Source organism: Anolis carolinensis, unplaced genomic scaffold, assembly GCF_035594765.1.
Source record: "Anolis carolinensis isolate JA03-04 unplaced genomic scaffold, rAnoCar3.1.pri scaffold_12, whole genome shotgun sequence".
Lineage (NCBI taxonomy): Eukaryota > Metazoa > Chordata > Lepidosauria > Squamata > Dactyloidae > Anolis > Anolis carolinensis.
In genome coordinates this window covers 20,691,149-20,711,701 of record NW_026943823.1, presented here as the reverse complement: position 1 = coordinate 20,711,701, position 20,553 = coordinate 20,691,149, and the positions used below count along the sequence as shown (strand labels likewise).

At 41.2% G+C, this 20,553-nt stretch overlaps 1 protein-coding gene across 1 annotated transcript in view; it reads left to right on the top strand.

The window, feature by feature from the left end:
• Window positions 1-3,631: 3,631 nt before the first annotated feature.
• The window catches only part of il1rapl2 (interleukin 1 receptor accessory protein like 2), a 584,424-nt gene continuing 567,502 nt past the window's right edge, over window positions 3,632-20,553 (top strand). Inside the window, exon 1 of the mRNA XM_062963793.1 lies at window positions 3,632-4,425. The gene's annotated coding sequence lies outside the window, so the exon portion shown is untranslated. The remainder of the gene's footprint in view (window positions 4,426-20,553) is intronic.

The window sequence follows — 20,553 nt, the reverse complement described above, 5'->3', positions numbered from 1 at the left end:
CGAAAGTCTTGCTCCATCAAATTGATTTTTCTTCCCAACCAAAAAAGAGACTTAATTTGACATCATATTCGTCTCTCGCCTTTTGTTCCCTTCACAACACGCATGACACTCCTTGTTCAGAGTAAAACGCTTGGAGTCTCCTTTAAAACAGAATATGCAGGATAATTATGAATAATAGTAATAATAATAATACAAGGATCTGAAGATCGAACTGCAAAGACTCTGGCACAAGCCAGTAAGGCTGGTCCCAATGGTGATGTGCCTCAAGACCTTGGCCAGTACTTTAAAACAATCAACACTGACAAAATCACCACCTGTCAGCTGCAAAAGGCCACTCTACTCAGATCTGGACGCATTGTTTAACCTGCAGAAGAGAAGGCTGAGAGGAGACATGATAGCCATGTACAAATACGTGAAGGGAAGTCATAGGGAGGAGGGAGGGAGCTTGTTTTCTGCTGCCCTGCAGACTAGGACACAAGGGAACAATGGCTTCAAACTTCAGGAAAGGAGATTCCACCTGAATATTAGGAAGAACTTCCTCATTGTGAGAAGGGCTGTTCAGCAGTGGAACTCTCTGCCGCAGAGTGTGGTGGAGGCTCCTTCTTTGGAGGCTTTTAAGCAGAGGCTGGGTGGCCATCTGTCAGGGGTGCTTTGAATTCGATTTCCTGCTTCTTGGCAGAATGAGGTTGGATGTTTAATCGGCTTTTCCTGAATCCCTTCTTATTATCCAACATATTCACTTGTCCAATGTTTTGCTGGACTGTTTATGTTGGATAAGTGAGACTCTACTGTATATTTATAATCTTATATTATCTGCCTAGAACTGGATTATATGAAGCCCCTTCTACACAGCTGTATAAAATGCACACTGAAGTGGATTATATGGCAGTGTGGAGTCAAGATAATCCAGTTCAAAGCAGATAATATAAGATTATAAATGGGTAATATAGCTGTGTGGAAGGGCCTTGAGTCTACACTGCCATATAATCCAGTTCAAATCAGATAATCTGTATGTTATAGGCAGTGTGGAAGAGGCCTAAGTGAGGCCTAACTCTGCCTGTCTCCTGGGCTGAGTTGGTTGCTAGGAGACCAAGTGGGCGGAGCTTAGTCTTCTAACTGGAAGATAAAAACAATTATTCCTCTCCCTCTAATTAGGACTTTATTTTTATTTTCTTTTTGTTGTATGAACGTAGAGGCATGGGTGAGGGGTTGTGCTGCCAAGTTTAGTGTTTCTGGGATGTGTAGTTTGGTGTTTTGTCCTAGGCCGAAATTTCATTACCCTTTTATATAGATAGATAGATTCTATATATATATAACTTGCAAACCAAAAGATCCCAGGTTCAAATCCCGGGAGCAGAATGAGCGCCTCCTGTTAGCCCCAGCTTCTGCCAACCTAGCAGTTCAAAAACATGCCAATGTGAGTAGATCAATAGGTACCGCTCTGGCGGGAAGGTAACGGCGCTCCATGCAGTCATGCCAATGGCCACATGACCTTGGAGGTGTCTACGGACAACGCTGGCTCTTCGGCTTCGAAATGGAGATGAGCACCAACCTCCAGAGTCGGTCACGACTGGACTTAACATCAGGGGAAAACCTTTACAACCTTTATTCTATTATTCTAAGAATCTACCCTGTTTCCCCGAAAACAAGACAGTGTCTTATATTAATTTTTGCTCCCAAAGATGCGCTAGGTCTTATTTTCAGGGGATGTCTTATTTTTCCCACAAAAACCAATTCACATTTATGGTTGAATTTTTAAAAATGAAAATTTATTATCTACTGTACAGTATTTGTCATCACAAAACAGGATAACCAAACTGTGAATCCTTTCAAGAATGTCTATATTATATTGTATTGCTATAGTGTTTTAAAATTACTGTTTTAAATTTCTGTTTGTATGTAAATTTATGTTGTTGTTGGGCTTATCCCTGTGTAAGCTGCCCTGAGTCCCTTCTGGGAGATGGAGGTGGGATACAAGAATAAAGTTATTATATTATTATTATTATTATTATTATTATTATTATTATTATTATTATTTCTTGCTACTACCTTTATTTCCATGTACAACAATCTATGGTATGTACATTTACCGATCCTGTGTTGTGACTGCACCTTCGGGGATTATGGTTGATGGTGATGGGATTCGTAGAGGAAGAAAAAACCCTCGTGATGAGGGTTCACTGGAGGAGTTGCGCAGGAAGCGACTTAGAGAGCTATATGGGGGATCTTCTGAGGAAGATTCAGATGGGGAGTTTGGGGAGATGGATGCTGAGCAACAGGTGGTGGCTGGGGAAGCGGGCACTGAATGGGCACAGCCACCGGCGATGTCTGGGGATTTGGGGCCTATGGATACTGCTGAACCTGGGGTTTCTGCAGGAGCTGATCCCAATTGGGATGCTTGGAGAAGGGAGGATGGTTCTTTAAGTGTTCATGGGGCTAAGTGTGGGCAGGATGATTGGGACTCTGACGAATTGCTAGGTACTCCAGATCCACGAGCTCTAGCTGTGTGGAGTTCAGACTCTGAGTAGATTTGGGACACCTGGTGTTTGGGTGTGAGTGTTTGGTCACCCAGGAGGAAGGGGAATAAAATGGGAATGTTTGGCCACTGCACTTTGCGTGTGGCAAGGTGTTGCTGAGGTGCCATTGGGATCTCTGTGTTTCTGTGAAGACTGGACTTGGACTGTGATTCGGATCTGCTGATATCATCTGGCTTGGCTCTCGCTGTGTCTTATCGTGGACCTGGTTTGGATGACTGCACCCTCTTCAGACTTTGGATTGAATTTGACCTGGCTTCTGTCTACGCCCTCTGACTGACGACTACTCCTGGCTTCTGACTACTGGTTTGCCTTTCGGAATTTGCTGCTGCCTTCTGACCTGACCTTAGATTCTTCTGATGACGGCTATTCATCATCCCTTTGAAGCTCTCGGCTTTATCTGCACTGTGGAAGCAGTTTTACTGCTTTCCTAGTTTGTTTGTTTTCTAGCCAGTTTGCTGTTTTTCTTTTGGGAACTGTCCCTTTAAATCCGCAGAGCCGACTGTCTGTTTTCAGAAACGGTTTGAAGCCAAGAGAGGCTTTTTGCACTTTCAGTTATACTCTGCAGTTTCTGGAAGGTTTCTAGCCTTCGTTTATTTTGCATATTTTCTAGCAGTCAACTCTATTTGTTCTCCAAAGCTGAATTGAAGCGTCGTTTAGTTTTTTATTGAATGCCAGCATGGGAAAATAGCGTGGCTTGTTTTTTGAGTTATTATTGTCCAAACTACTCTTGAAACACTGATAAGTGAAGTGTTTCAAGGATATTTCCTGTGTTTATGTTATTTTTGGCTTATCTTCAGAATAAACTCTGTTTTGTTTGTTAACTGGCGTCTGACTCTTGACATCCTGCATGCTTCCAAACAAAAACATTACTAGGTCTTACTTTCGAGGGAGGCCTTATATTTAGCAATTCAGCAAAACCTCTACTAGGTCTTATTTTCTGGGGATGTCTTATTTTCTGGGAAACAGGGTACTACTTCAGGTGAGCGAAATTGTGATCGCAATCCCGGCTCCTGTCGCTAGAGGTCGCTGCGGCGTCGCTGCTGCTTTGCCTTGTTCTCTGAAAGGTAAGTAAGCGAAGTGACATTTTTGGATGAGAACAGAGGAAAAGTGGGGGGGATTGAGCTGCTTAAAATGCCCAGAACCTCTGGGCAGGACGTTTCCCCTCCCTTTCCTCCTTATCCAGAGCCTCCCAGCCTTTCAAAAAAGGGGGGAAAAAGAGCGGAGAGCGCTTAGATTTGGAGCCTGCTTCTCTGCTGCTCTTCCTTGGCCAGACTGAGAAAAACAGAGTTTGCAGGAGGAGTTGGACTGGGATCTGGATGCTCAGCATTGGATATTTCCAAAGAGGACCTTGATCAAACTCTTTCCCCTTTCTTTTTCTGTATTAAAAAGGTTGCTTTTTCTCAAACTACCTTGTCTCTTGGGGCAACTTTGCTCCCCTCCAGGTGTGCTGCTGTTGTGCAACACTGAGTTTGGGCTGAGACACAACCACACAGAGGCAGCTCTTTTTTTTTCTTCTCATTTTCTCCAGCTCTGCAATCCTTCTGGAGCAGAGAAGAAAGAGCCAGGATGGGGTTGGTGTGAGGAGAGGACAGAGATGGGCAGAGAAGGCATCTCCTCAAGCCAGGTGAAGGAACGAGGAGAAGACACTGCTGTGCCTGTCTAGGGTGAAGCAGAGGTCTTGCTTCTTTCTCCTGCCTTCTTCTCAAGCCTGGTCCTCTTGGCCAAGGAAGGAAGGAAGGAAGGACCAAGCCTCTTCTCCAGACCCAGCAGCTGCCTCTCTCCAAGATGCCAGGCTGGATGGTCTCAGGAAGGATTGAAACTTCTCCCTTTGGATTGCTGCAAGGAGATGCAAGCATGGACCTGTGAAGCCCTCTCTGTGTCTTTGGAGGTAAGGTTCGGGGCTTGCTCTAGCTTATTATTATTAATATTTGTGTCTCTCGAGGTAAAGTTTAGGGCTTTCTCTGTCTTTGGAAGTAATATTCAAGGCTTTCTCTATATTATTATTATTATTATTATTATTATTATTATCTGTGTCTTTGGAAGTAAGGTTTGGAGATTTCTCTATCTTTGTAAGTAAGGTTCAGGGCTTTCTCTATATTATTATTATTATTAATATTATCTGTGTCTCTCGAGGTAAAGTTTAGGGCTTTCTCTGTCTTTGGAAGTAATATTCAAGGGTTTCTCTATATTATTATTATTATTATTATTATTATCTGTGTCTTTGGAAGTAAGGTTTGGAGATTTCTCTATCTTTGTAAGTAAGGTTCAGGGCTTTCTCTATATTATTATTATTATTATTATTAATATTATCTGTGTCTCTCGAGGTAAAGTTTAGGGCTTTCTCTGTCTTTGGAAGTAATATTCAAGGGTTTCTCTATATTATTATTATTATTATTATTATTATTATTATTATTATTATTATTATCTGTGTCTATGGAAGTAAGGTTTGGGGCTTTCTCTAGCTTATTATTATTATTATTATTATTATTATTATTATTATTATTATTATCTGTGTCTATGGAAGTAAGGTTTGGGGCTTTCTCTAGCTTATTATTATTATTATTATTATCTGTGTCTTTGGAAGTAAGGTTTGGAGATTTCTCTATCTTTGTAAGTAAGGTTCAGGGCTTTCTCTATATTATTATTATTATTATTATTATTATTATCTGTGTCTCTCGAGGTAAAGTTTAGGGCTTTCTCTGTCTTTGGAAGTAATATTCAAGGGTTTCTCTATATTATTATTATTATTATTATTATTATTATTATCTGTGTCTATGGAAGTAAGGTTCGGGGCTTTCTCTATATTATTATTATTATTATTATTATTATTATTATTAATATTATCTGTGTCTCTCAAGGTAAAGTTTAGGGCTTTCTCTGTCTTTGGAAGTAATATTCAAGGGTTTCTCTATATTATTATTATTATTATTATTATCTGTGTCTATGGAAGTAAGGTTTGGGGCTTTCTCTAGCTTATTATTATTATTATTATTATTATTATTATTATTATTATTATTATTATTAATATTATCTGTGTCTCTTGAGGTAAAGTTTAGGGCTTTCTCTGTCTTTGGAAGTAATATTCAAGGGTTTCTCTATATTATTATTATTATTATTATTATCTGTGTCTATGGAAGTAAGGTTTGGGGCTTTCTCTAGCTTATTATTATTATTATTATTATTATTATTATTATCTGTGTCTTTGGAAGTAACGTTTGGAGATTTCTCTATCTTTGGAAGTAAGGTTCAGGGCTTTCTCTATATTATTATTATTATTATTATTATTATTAATATCTGTGTCTCTCGAGGTAAAGTTTAGGGCTTTCTCTGTCTTTGGAAGTAATATTCAAGGGTTTCTCTATATTATTATTATTATTATTATCTGTGTCTATGGAAGTAAGGTTTGGGGCTTTCTCTAGCTTTTTATTACAGTAGAGTCTCACTTATCCAACATAAACGGGCCGACAGAATGTTGGATAAGCGAATATGTTAGATAATAAGGAAAAATTAAGGAGAAGCCTATTAAAGATCAAATTAGGTTATGATTTTACAAATGAAGCACCAAAACATCATGTTAGACATCAAATTTGGCAGAAAAAGTAGTTCAATACGCAGTAATGCTATGTAGTAATTACTGTATTTACGAATTTAGCAACAAAATATCATGATATATTGAAAACATTGACTACAAAAATGTGTTGGATAATCCAGAACGTTGGATAAGCGAGTGTTGGATAAGTGAGACTCTACTGTATTATTATTATTATCTGTGTCTTTGGAAGTAAGGTTTGGAGATTTCTCTATCTTTGTAAGTAAGGTTCAGGGCTTTCTATATATTATTATTATTATTATTAATATTATCTGTGTCTCTCGAGGTAAAGTTTAGGGCTTTCTCTGTCTTTGGAAGTAATATTCAAGGGTTTCTCTATATTATTATTATTATTATTATTATTATTATTATCTGTGTCTATGGAAGTAAGGTTTGGGGCTTTCTCTAGCTTATTATTATTATTATTATTATTATTATTATCTGTGTCTTTGGAAGTAAGGTTTGGAGATTTCTCTATCTTTGTAAGTAAGGTTCAGGGCTTTCTCTATATTATTATTATTATTATTATTATTAATATTATCTGTGTCTCTTGAGGTAAAGTTTAGGGCTTTCTCTGTCTTTGGAAGTAATATTCAAGGGTTTCTCTATATTATTATTATTATTATTATTATTATTATTATTATTATCTGTGTCTTTGGAGGTAAGGTTCAGGGCTTTCTCTATATCATCATCATCATCATCAGTGTCAACCTAAGAAATAGGCTCGACCCAAATGGAAGGATCTTTGTGCATGCACAGAGTCCTTTCCCTGCTAAGCTGTTGCCTCCCGTCTCTGCTCACTTATGCCTTGAAGTACAAGGGGAGGATTAAAAGCCCTGTGTGGCCAACATAACCCCAAGCTTATATGTCATCATTACGGTTAATAAACCATACTGTTGTGAGGCTTCAGAAACTTTAAGAAATAGACTAGACCCAGTGGCAGGATCTTTGAGGATGCATAGAGTTGCCTCCTGCCTCTGCTCACTTGAGATTGCAGATGTTGTCAGGCTTTCAAAACATCTGGGTTCCTGGGCATTTCAGGAATCAATGTGTCGCCAAAGGCTTTCATGACCGGAATCACTGGGTTGCTGTGAGTTTTCTGGGCTGTCTGGCCATGTTCCAGAAGCATCTTGTCCTGACGCTTCACCCACATCTATGGCAGCCATCCTCAGAGGTTGTGAGGTCTGTTGGAAACTAAGTGGAGTTTATATATCTGTGGAATATCCAGGGTGGGAGAAAAAACTCTTGTGTGTCAGAGGCCAGTGGGAATGTTGCAATTGGCCAGCCTTGATAAGCATTGAATAGCTTTGCAAATTCAAAGCCTGGCTGCTTCCTGCCTGGGGGAATCTTTGTGAGGTTGCGAGGTCTGTTGGAAACTAAGTGGGGTTTATATACCTGTGGAATATCCAGGATGGGAGAAAAAAACTCTTGTCTGTTGGAGGCCAGTGGGAATGTTGCCATTGGCCAGCCTTGATTATTATTATTATTATTAATAATAATAATAATAATAAAACTTTATTTATATACCGCCCTATCTCCCGGATGGGACTCAGGGCGGTTTACAGTCATAAAAGCAACACAAACATTACATAATACACATTATTAAACAAAGTGAAATAATACAATTATAACAATAAATCACACTTACATGACCAGATCAAGGGGACGGGATCCATAAACCCAATATATTAAAATGTATCATTTTAGGCTAGGGAAATCTTGTGCAGTATATTCAGGCTCAGCATCGAATAGCCTTGCGGCCACAAAGCCTGGCTGATTCCTGCCTGGGGGAATCCTTTGTAAGGTTGTGAGGTCTGTTAGAAACTAGGCAAGTGGGGTTTATATATGTATAGAATATCCAGAGTGGGAGAAAAAACTCTTGTATGTCAAAAGCCAATGGGAATGTTGCAATTGTCCAGTGTCGCGGTCTGCAATATAGATGAAGATGAAGGGCTGAGTCTTGAGTTAATTCAGGATCAGGAGAGCAATGAGGCAGAGTTAAGTGTCCCAGAAAGATTGCAATTCAGGACTCATGCCATTCAGCTGCGTGGATCCACTTGATTGGCACAGAGAAGGGCCAACAGGTGAGAGCATTTGTGCTATGGAGCATACAGAAAGAGTGGCCGTTTAGATTTGGTCTTTGCTGGGAGCAATGTTTGGAATTTGCTACAGTTTGGAGCTCTGTTGGAAGATTCTGTGTGTTAGACCTTGACTTTGCACCTTGGATTATGTATAGTTTGGATGTGTTGGTGAGAATTTTTCAACTGGACTATTGACTATGCTTATTGGATTATCCCTGCATGGATTGGTGTTAAAGCGCTGAGCTGCTGAGCTTGCGGACCAAAAGGTCACAGGTTCGAATCCCGGGAGCGGGATGAGCGCCCGCTGTTAGCTCCAGCTCCTGCTAACCTAGCAGTTCGAAAACATGCCAATGTGAGTAGATCAATAGGTACCGCTCCGGCGGGAAGGTAACATTGGCGCTCCATGTAGTCATGCCTATGGCCACACGACCTTGGAGGTGTATACGGACAACGCCGGCTCTTCGGCTTAGAAATGGAGATGAGCACCAACCCCCAGAGTCGGTCACGACTGGACTTAACATCAGGGTAAACTTTTACCTTTATTGGATTATCCGTGCATGGATTGGTGTTAAAGTGCTGAGCTGCTGAGCTTGCGGACCAAAAGGTCACAGGTTCGAATCCCGATGAGCACCCGCAGTTAGCTCCAGCTTCTGCCAACCTAGCAGTTCGAAAACATGCCAATGTGAGTAGATCAATAGGTACCGCTCCGGCGGGAAGGTAACATTGGCGCTCCATGCAGTCATGCCTATGGCCACATGACTTCGGAGGTGTCTATGGACAACGCCGGCTCTTCGGCTTAGAAATGGAGATGAGCACCAATCCCTAGAGTCGGTCACAACTGGACTTAGTCAGGGGAAACCTTTATTGGATTATCCCTGCATGGTTTGGTGTTTGAATCTACTTTGGCTTTGACTCCGGACTGACTGACAACGAACATCGTGAGTGACTGTTTATACTAAGAGATGCTGTGCACAGTTGTGACAACCAGCCTTGATTGTTTATTTATTTCTTAGTGACATTTATATCCCGCCCTTCTCACCCCGAAGGGGACTCAGGGCAGCTTACAAGTCATATGTACATACAATATATTATATTATTAGCATAGCACAATATAAGCATTATATATTACTATATTGTACTATAACACTATATGGCAATATTATTAGTAATATTACATATAATATAAATATATAATTATAATAGTGTATTATATTGTGGTTGGCTTATATTTGGGTCAGCTTATACTTTATTATTTTTATTTATTATTAAATAATAATAAATATATAATAATAATAAATTTTAATATTATTATTAAATTTATTATTTTTCTCTATTATTATTGGTATTATTACATGTATTATTTTTCTCTATTACTGTTGCTACTATTACATTTATTTTACTCTATTTTTATTATTATTACAGTAGAGTCTCACTTATCCAACATAAACGGGCCGGCAGAACGTTGGATAAGTGAATATGTTGGATAATAAGGAGAGATTAAGAAAAAGCCTATTAAACATCAAAATAGGTTATGATTTTACAAATTAAGCACCAAAACAACAAATTTGACAGAAAAAGTAGTTCATTACACATTAATGCTATGTAGTAATTACTGTATTTACGAATTTAGCACCAAAATATCATGATATATTGAAAACATTGACTACAAAAATGCATTGGATAATCCAGAACGTTGGATAAGCGAGTGTTGGATAAGTGAGACTCTACTGTAATTATAATAGTGTATTATATTATGGTTGGCTTATATTTGGGTCAGCTTATACTTTATTTAATATTTTTATTTATTATTATTAAATAATAATCAATATATAATAATAATAAAAATAAATAAAATTTAATATTATTATTACATTTATTATTTTTCTCTATTATTGTTGCTAGTATTACATTTATTTTACTCTATTTTTATTATTATTATTAAGACATTTATTATTTCACGCTGATCTTATTATTGCATTTATTATTTTACTCTATTTATTATTACATGTATTACTTTCCTATAATATTATTATTATTATTATTATTACATGTATTATTTCACTCTATTATTATTAAAAGGATACATAAGCACATTTACATTGAAGAAAATGAGAATAATGATTGGATCAGAGTTGGACGGTCTTATCTTAAATTTGAGTTTTATGTAAATATTCAAAAACATTTAACCTACTGATGCCTCAATTAATGTAATTTTATTGGTATCTATTTTTATTTCTGAAATTTACCACTCTCGGCTTATACTGGAGTCAATGTTTTCCCAGTTTTTTTGTGGTAAAATTAGGTGCCTTGGCTTATATTCGAGTATATACGGTAAGTGGGGAAAGCAAATCCCTGCCACCAGTGACTTTACGTTGTGTAACTATAGGCAGTAATTTCATAGGGAATTAAATACAAGATGCCATTTGAGGAAGGATTTGTTGGAAAACAGGATCATGACACCACCTAAAATAATTTGGGGGCTGATAGTCCCGAGATCTCACTTTGAGCCTTTCTTCTCCATGCCAGAAGGATAATTAAGCTTTGAACAATTAGGCAGGAACAGCTTGTGCATTGCTGAAGAGTTCAGGTATAGGCTGGGCAAAGCCGTTTGCAGGAATTACAATGGTAATTGCATATTGGAGATTTTCTGCAAAAATGCATCGTTTCCCCATCACTGTGGAAAGCGCAAAGATTTTAATAACGAATACGTGGCGTGTATATAGCTCACACTGACTATGTCTAACCACCCCACATGGTTTATTGCAATAATTATAATCTTCACGGCAACTCCCTGGGAGAAAGCATTGCCCGATATCACCTAGGAAATTCCTGGATGGGGTGCAGTTTGGCCCAGGGATCTTTCTTCCGATACTATGGCAACTACTACAAGGGTTGGAGCACATTCTATCTTCTGCCATCAGTTCAAGAAGCAAGATCCAGCTGTTATGTTTCATTGTCTTCCCCACCCCTTGCATCTCAAGAATAGCAACAAGGTAAAGCAAAGGAAGGCCAGCTTGGGCCATTCATCAGACAAAGAGATGCTGCAAGGAGCTCGGTTTCTCTTTCTTTCTTTCCTTCCTCCTTTCCTTCCAGAAAGAATATTCAGCTTCCTCAACTGCCTGCTGTTTTGCCATGGCAGAAGCAAGGGGGAAGAACGCTTCATCCGTCAACCAAAGACACCAATTGCGATTCACCAATTCACCAATTGCCATTACATTGGATGTGTATCAATGGGTCTTAATAATAATAATAATAACAAAGTGAAGAACCTGCTTTGATTGAAGTCAAAAATCAGAAACTCCTCAAAGCACAGCAAACAAAAAATCAGTACAAGAAAACCGCACTACAAACTAGAGCTGACAGCTGGCACAACAAAACATTGCATGGAAAGTTCCTTGACAAAATTGAAGGAAAAGCTGATAAAGAGAAGACCTGGCTCTGGCTCACGAATGGGACCCTGAAGAAGGAGACAGAAGGCCTGATCCTTGCAACCCAGGAGCAAGACATCAGGACAAAGGCAATTCAGGCCAAAATCGAAAAATCAGCTGATGACCCAAAATGCAGACTGTGCAAGGAAACCAACGAAACCTTTGATTATATCTTCAGCTGCTGCAAGAAAATTGCACAGACAGACTACAAACAGAGGCACAACTATGTGGCCCAAATGATTCATTGGAACTTATGCCTCAAGTACCACCTCCCAGCAGCAAAGAACTGGTGGGATCACAAACCTGCAAAAGTATTGGAAAATGAGCACGCAAAGATACTGTGGGACTTCCGAATCCAGACTGATAAAGTTCTGGAACACAACACACCAGACATCACAGTTGTGGAAAAGAAAAAGGTTTGGAGCATTGATGTTGCCATCCCAGGTGACAGTCGCATTGACGAAAAACAACAGGAAAAACTCAGCCGCTATCAGGACCTCAAGATTGAACTGCAAAGACTCTGGCAGAAATCAGTGCAGGTGGTCCCGGTGGTGATGGGCACATTGGGTGCCGTGCCAAAAGATCTCAACCGGCATTTGGAAACAATAGACATTGACAAATTTACGATCTGCCAACTGCAAAAGGCCACCCGACTGGGATCTGCACGCATCATCCGAAAATACATCACACAGTCCTAGACGCTTGGGAAGTGTTCGACTTGTGATTTTGTGATATGAAATCCAACATATCTATCTTGTTTGCTGTGTCATAAAATCATAATCATAATAATAATAATAATAATAATAATAATAATAATAAAGATCATTACTCTGGGACCCTAAGCTGAGTCTGGAAGAGGAGTGCCTCCCCATGACAACTGATGTGTACCAATGGGTCTTAATAATGATATTATTAATAATAATACTCTGGGGAAGACCCAAACGTTTAAAAAGTTGGTGGGCTAAAAGGGGTCGAAATTTCCTCCGTGTGTGGCAATTTTCATTCCTCTATCCCAAAAACCAAGGGGGGGGGGGTGAGGTAGCCCTCCCATTGTAGCCAATGGTTGGAAAAATTTTGTTTTTTCATAAGCCAGATGAAAATTTTGTTCTTATAAGTGCCAAATTTTCGTTAGCGGGAACAAATACAAAAATGAGATGGAAACGAATGAAACTACACAAAGCAAACAGCAATTCCATACAAAAGCACAACACTCTTATCCATCCTTGTCTGGGGGACTTCCAACAAAGGAGACCCCATCATACGGCTGGATTATCTCACCTTGGCTGGAAGACTTCCAATACAGGAGAGCCCATTTTTTTCGTGTCAGGAGCAACTTGAGAAACTGCAAGATTATATCTTCTTCCAGATTATATCTTCTTGGCTGGAGGACTTCCAACAGAGGAGAGCCCATCATACCTTCAGACTATCTTTTCTTGGTTGGAGGACTTTCAATACAGGAGAACCCATCATACCTCCAGATTATCTCTTCTTATCTGGAGGACTTTCAAAAAGAGAGAGCCCATCATACCACCAGACTATCTTTTCTTGCCTGGAGAACTTCCACCAAAGGAGAGTCCATAATATCTCCAGACTAACTTTTCTTGGCTGGAGTACTTCCAATACAGGAGATCTCATCATACCTCCAGATTATCTCTTCTTATCTGGAGGACTTTCAAAAAGGGAGAGCCCATCATACTGCCAGACTATCTCTTCTTGGCTGGAGAACTTCCACCAAAGCAAAGTCCATAATATCTCCAGACGAACTTTTCTTGGCTGGAGTACTTCCAATACAGGAGATCCCATCATACCTCCAGATTATCTCTTCTTATCTGGAGGACTTTCAAAAAGGGAGAGCCCATCATACTGCCAGACTATCTCTTCTTGGCTGGAGAACTTCCACCAAAGCAAAGTCCATAATATCTCCAGACGAACTTTTCTTGGCTGGAGTACTTCCAATACAGGAGATCCCATCATACCTCCAGATTATCTCTTATCTGGAGGACTTCCAAAAAGGGAGAACCCATCATATCTCCAGATTATGTCTTCTTGGCTGTAAGACTTCCAAAAAATGAGAGCCCATTGTTCCTCCAGATGATCTCTTTTTAGCTGGAGAACTTCCAAAAAGAAAGAGCCCATCATTCCTCAAGAATATCTCTTCTTGATTGGAGAACTGCCTGCCCCATTCTTTCTTGCCATCTTAAACACACTCAGATCCTTTAAGCTTTCCTCACAGGATACATATATATTAATATATCTGAGTATCTAAACCCAATTCAGTTTGTTTTATACCATGTTTTGAAGTCTGTGTCACTATGTTCTGTCCTCCATTTCTTAAAAAATCTGGCGATATACCTTTCTACTTTGGGACACAGGAAAGGGAGGTTCACCAAGGTAGCTTTTCACTAACCGTCAAAGCTGACTTGCATTTCCGAATTCTGACATACAGACCCACTCTTGCCACCACGTAAATGTCTAATCCTGTGCTGGGGAATTCAGTACAAATACTGCATTTATCATGTCTGAAGCTCGCAGGCAGTAGAATAAATCTGGGTTATGAGGAACCTCTCTGAAGTTTTTATGTTTCAAAACAGCAAGGGACACTAAATCATTAACAGGAGCTAAGCTGTCTTTTAGGATTTGGAACGGCTCAAAATTCGAGCCAGACACTGGAAGTAGATTGTGGGTTGGGCCTTGCTTGGGCCGAGCTGTGTCCCATCTTCCTCTCTCTGTTCACCTGTTGTGTTTCCCGATGGGACATGGACGTCGGCCAAGGATTTGACTTCATGTATGTGTTATTCTGCGTGGAAGACATTCTCAAGATGGTTCATATTTGAAAAGGGAGGGGAAAAGGACCCTGAAAGCAAACAAGATGCTCAATGTGTTGTCGAAGGCTTTCATGGCCGGGATCACAGGGTTGTTGTATTATTTATTTATTTATTTACAGCATTTATATTCCGCCCTTCTCACCCCGAAGGGGACTCAGGGCAGATCACATTACACACATCAGGCAAACATTCAATGCCTTTTTAACATAGGACAAAGACAAACAACAAACATAGCTCTGAGCGGGCCTCGAACTTATGACCTCCTGGTCAGTGATTCATTGCTCTCCCGTCTGCGCCACAGCCTCGGGCTGTATGTCTTTCGGGCTGTGTGGCCATGTTCCAGAAGTATTCTCTCCTGACATTTTGCCCACATCTATGGCAGGCATCCTCAGAGGTTGTGAGGTATGGATAAACTAAGTAAGGAAAGGAAAGAATATATATCTGTGTGGAGTCCAGGGTGTGGCAAGAGTCCTTTGTCACTGGGAAGCCAGCATTAATGTTTCAGTTAATCACCCTAATTAGCATTGGAAAGGTTTTTGTCTCTTGCCTGGGGGCATCCTTTGTTCAGTCATTAGCTGTCCTCTGCCCTCAGAGTGTTGGTTCCCATCCACTGTTTTGATTTTAGAGTTTTTTAATACTGGTAGCTGTTATTTGTCTCACAATTGAGCGCTCTGTTGGTTTTGCCTGGAAGGCTGTTTAAGTTGGGAGTTGTTGTTTAATTTTTAATTCTGGGGATATGCAGGCCTGTTTAATTCATGTTGTGTTCACCGCCGTGCCGAGGCGAGATCCAAACATTAACCTTTGTGACCCCGCTTCCTTGGTCTGAAACATTTTGTGGAGCAGCCCTCAAACCCTAGAAGGTTGCTTTGCCCAAGGATCCTGGTGGGAAATTGTCACACCCCAAGATTGCGAGGGCACCCCGAAAACCACACTGGAGCCAGGATCATAAGCAAAGCAGTTTATTGAGGATATATATGCAAGCGAATTAACGTTTAAAGTCAATAGAGTGAAAAGTCCATAATGTAATGTCCTTAACTGTTCAAAAGCAAGTCCAAATAAGTCTTTCAATATTGTAATTCACAAACGGAACTCGTTAGTTCCACCAAGAAGTCAGTCATAGTCTGTAAACGCCGTCCAGAACAGAGTCAGCCAGAAGTTGCAAGGAACAAGAACAAAACGCTGTAAATCCACAAGCTGTAATCCACATAGAAAGCAATCACCAGGGGATCGTGGAATCGAGGTCAACAAGACAAGGTATACTCAAGAGTCACAATGTACAATCTCAGCCTGGAAAAACTTGAAACAAGGCAAGGAGCAAGATACTGGAACATAGATTCTTCTTCCAAGGGTGGCAAAGTTGACACCACAATGAGAACAGGAAATGAGGCCCCTTTAAGGAGTTCTCAAGGCTACAAGGCAGTGAGAGTTTGGACATGCAGAACTTCACATGGGAAAGCTATTCATTAGTGCACCTGAGATCCAAGCGCCGACTTCATCTCACACCCTCCCTTCGACTCCTTTCCTTCGCAAAAGATTCTCTCCGATCAAAAGCCACCTCCTCCTCTGCAACAACATCTGGCAAAACCAATCTTGACTGAACATCGGAATGTTCTCCAATTAACGAATCCTTTGTAAGCACAACTTCAGGCAACTGCAAAGCCATTGGGCTTTGTTCCAAGTCCTGGAGGGGCCCAAAATCCGAATCAGGCTCAGACTCAAACTCCATCTCCTGCGGACGGGCGGTTCCTGACGGCTGAGCTATAACAGAAATAGTCTTCCAGACAGACTTTAGAAGTCAACCCAAAGCTAAGCATTATCCAGTCTTCTAGTTTAACTTACTCTGTTGACATCTAACCTGGGTGAATAAATAGTTAGAGATTTATGCTGCTTTGTTGACTCATATCCCTAGACTCATAACTTCACCAAGTCATAGGCTCAGCATAAGACCAAGATGTCTCACTCCTTAAGGATGAGATGGCATCCTCCCCGCTCCACATACAGAAGGAAACTGAACAGGGAAACTGCACATTATTTATTTATTTATTTGCGACATTTATATCCCGCCCTTCTCACCCCGATTGAACTCAGGGTGGCTTACAAGTTATATACAGTAGAGTATCACTAATCCAAGACTTGCTTATCCAAGGTTCTGGATTATCCAAGGCATTTTTGTAGTCAGTTTTTTTCAATGTATCGTGATATTTTGGTGCTAAATTCGTAAATACAGTAATTACAACATAACATTACTGCGTATTGAACGACTTTTTCTGTCAAATTTGTTGTATAACATGATGTTTTGGTGCTTAATTTGTGAAATCATAACCTAATTTGATGTTTAATAGGCTTTTCCTTAATCCCTCCTTATGATCCAAGATACTGTATATACTTGAGTAAAAGGCCTTTTTTTATTAGCAGAATAATCCAATGTGTTTTGGTCTATTGATCCTCGTAAGGCCTTCTTCGGGCAGATACATGAAATCATGAAAAACCAGCACATAAACACGTTAGCACCATATTACATAAAACCTTTACTATATTTGCACGTTGCCTAGTATAGCCTCTACATACCCACTTTGAATGAAGACTGCAGAAGTCTCCGAGCCAGGAACTCTGAATTCATTTAACTGGCAGGAAGAAAAAATAAAACACGTGAAAAAGGCAAAAGATGTTTTTATATCTTAGAAGCAGATGGCAGGAGAAAATATCATATTCAAGGCCACATAGATGTACCTGGCGGGGTTGGGTGTGTGTGTGTTCAAATTTGGGTGTATCAGGTATTTGTGCTAGATTTGGTCCCGACCCATAGTCGTTTGGGTTCACAATACTCTCCGGAGATAGGTGAATTACATCTCTCTTAAATTCTCTTAAATCAATTCCTCCCAAATCCCTCCAGTATTTTCTGTTGTTCATGGGGGTTCTGTGTGGGAAGTTTGGCCCAATTCTATCGTTGGTGGAGTTCAAGGGACTCTTTGATTGTATGCAAACTATAAATCCCAGCAACTACAACTCCCAAATGATACAATGATTCCCCCCTTAACCCCACCAGTATTCAAATTTGGTCCAGTGAATGAAAACACATCCTGCATATCAGATATTTACATTATGATTCATAACACTAGCAAAATTTATTGTTTATTTATTTATAGTATTTATATCCCGCCCTTCTCACCCTGAAGGGGACTCAGGGCGGATCACATTGTATATACATATAAGGCAAACATTCAATGCCCATATACACATAGAACCAAGACAGAGACAGAGGCAATTTAACCTTCTCCTGAGGGTATGCTTGATTCCGGCCACAGGGGGAGCAGCTGCTTCATCATCCACTGCGACGGCACTTCCTCATTCCAGTGGTGGCTGGATGATTTTTTTATGGAGTTGTAAATCAGTTAAATTAGCCTCCCCACTTTATTAGTACCTTAATTTCCTACTTGATAGATGCAACTATCTTTAGGGTTGCTAGGTCAGCAACGAGCAGGGGCTATTCTTTTTTATTTTTAATTGTCGGGTGCTCACCTCGCCATGGGCTGGCCTCGAACTCATGACCTCTTGGTCAGAGTGATTTATTGCAGCTGGTTGCTCACCAGCCTGCGCCACAGCCCGGCCCCAAAATGATAGTTATGAAGTAGCAATGGTTGGGGGTCACCACAGTATGAGGAACTGTATTAAGGGGTTGTGTCACCCTCATGACACCCCCTCATGACCTCCCTGGGGGTCCCGACCCCCAGGTTGAGAAACCTGGAAATACCTGGGACTCTCTTTATGTTGGAGCATGTGCTCTTTTTTTCTGAACGCAGGTCTCGAGATATGGCTTGGAGCTGTTAATGTGGGATTTGTGTATTGGTAGTGTTTAAATGAAATTTGTGTCTTTCCTGTATTGCATACTGATTGCATCATCCAGAGTGTACTATAGTCTGGAAAGAGTTAATTACTAAGAAGCTGTAATGACCTTGATGTGTGGCTGGAACTGGGGAGTGTCCAGACACAAGTGTGTGTGCATTGCTGATTGCATCAGTTCTGTTCTGTTCTGAGTCGAGTGCTGTCTGCCTAGGTGTGGAGTCCTGTGTTCGTCCATTGTCTACAAGTCTGTTTGTCTTGATTATTACTGCTTACAGTGAAACTTTGTATATAGTTGTACTAACGTCTCTGGGTGTCTCTTCGTTCTGCGTTCCACTGATTCCATCCAACTGCTGCTGCGCTGCAAATACTCTGACAATTGGTTATGGGCCCAGATCCTAGACTGGACCAGATCCCAGATCCCAGTACCTAGACTGGACCAGATTTCTGGACTTTGGAGTGGAGAAAAAGTTGGAGCTGCGAGTGTGACCAGAGATGGGACCCGCTGTTCTAGTGAGCCTGCTTTGGTGTGTCTTTGGTGGAAGATTGATTCCTGGAGAAGCAGAGCTGCTGCACTGCAAATAATCTGACAGAAGCAACTTTCGTTTCTCTAAATGCCTTGAATATCTGCTCAATGGGGTGGCTGAGATTACAAGGATGACAACTTGCTTTTAATATATATATACACAGACTGGTCTGTCATGTTTTCCTGTAATAAATCTGTGTGTGTTTGTCGAGAAGTCATTGGACAGCTGGTATACTGGGATTCGTGCAGGGAAAGTGGGGATAAGGAAATGTCTAAGGAACATTCACACAGACTGGGAGAGATTTTGCCGACACGCATGAGCTGCCTTGGTCTTCAAGAGTAGGCCTCCTTTCACGGATTGTTGTCATGGTCTTAATTTGATGGCAAACGTATGCATGTAATAAGCGAGTGGGTTTTCTCCGCACGCAGCGTTGCATTGAGATTAATGTGTTAGACATGGAACAGCTGTGCGAGCCAGGTGAAAGCTTGCTCTCTGAATGGAGATATTGTTGCGGAGAATCTCCCCGCTGGAATTGAGAAATCTTGGCCCGGGGATGAGGAATAGTCATGTGTGACCATATCTTCTGTGCCTCAAAGAGCATTCTTGGCACACGTGGGATAGATAGGCCCAAGAAGGCGAAATTGTGGTCCCATGCAAAACAACTTTTTAATTTTTTCAGGCTTCGATGTTCGAAGTGATCTATGCTTTTAGGAAATATCAGGGCTAGACACAAACATCACTGGCTCTCTGTGTGGATGGACATGTAGTTAGATCCTTTGGTCATGCTATCAATGTCAACATGAGACATACAAGCTTTAAAGAAGACCATTTGCCCAAAACATTAAACTGGGACAATCCAGGAAGCAATAAAGAATGATTTGTATGGTTGAGCTGGGAGCAGACGGAACCTTTTCTTTATATCAGTGATTCCCAAAGTGGGCGCTACCGCCCCCTGGTGGGCGTTGCAGTGATCTAGGGGGGCGGTGATGGCACCTATTAGGAGATGGGGCGGGACCAGGGGAGGGGCGGGGCCTCTTCCCAAGTGCCGGAGACAGGGCTTAGCACCTGAGTCGCCTGTTAGGACACAGGGGGCGGAGCTAGAGGAGTGGGCGTGGCTTCTTCCCAAGAGCCCGAGACAGGGCTGAGGATCTATACCTCTCCTGAGGCTCTTGTTGGGACACAGAGGGCGGAGCTAAGGAACGAGGTGGAGCCTCCTTCCAAGAGCCCAAGACAGGGCTGAGCCTCTATACCTCTCCTGAGAGGCCTTTTAGGATTAAAGGGCGGGGCTAGGGGTGGGGGCGGGGCCTCTTCCCAAGAGCATGAGACAGGGCTGAGCCTCTGTATATCTCCCCAGAGGCACTTATTAGAACACGGGGGCGGGGTATAGAGGTTCAGCCCCGTCAGGCACTTGGGAAGAGGCCCCGCCCCTTCCTCTAGCCCCGCCTCCTGTGTCCAGGACAGGGATAGAAGCTCAGCCCTGCCTCAGAGCTCGTAACTCCGCCCATCCCAGTCCTAGCTGCCTATTTGTGGCCCCACCCACTTCCTCTCGCAGCCCTGCATCTTGGACTAGGGGAGAGGCTCAGCCCCGGAACACTTGAGCAGGAGCCATGCCCATCCCTCTAAGCCACGCCCCCTTTCCTGGGGGCGCCGAGTCATATTTTTTCTGGAAAGGGGGCAGCAGGCCAAATACGTTTGGGAACCACTGGTTGATCCCATTGTGCAACCG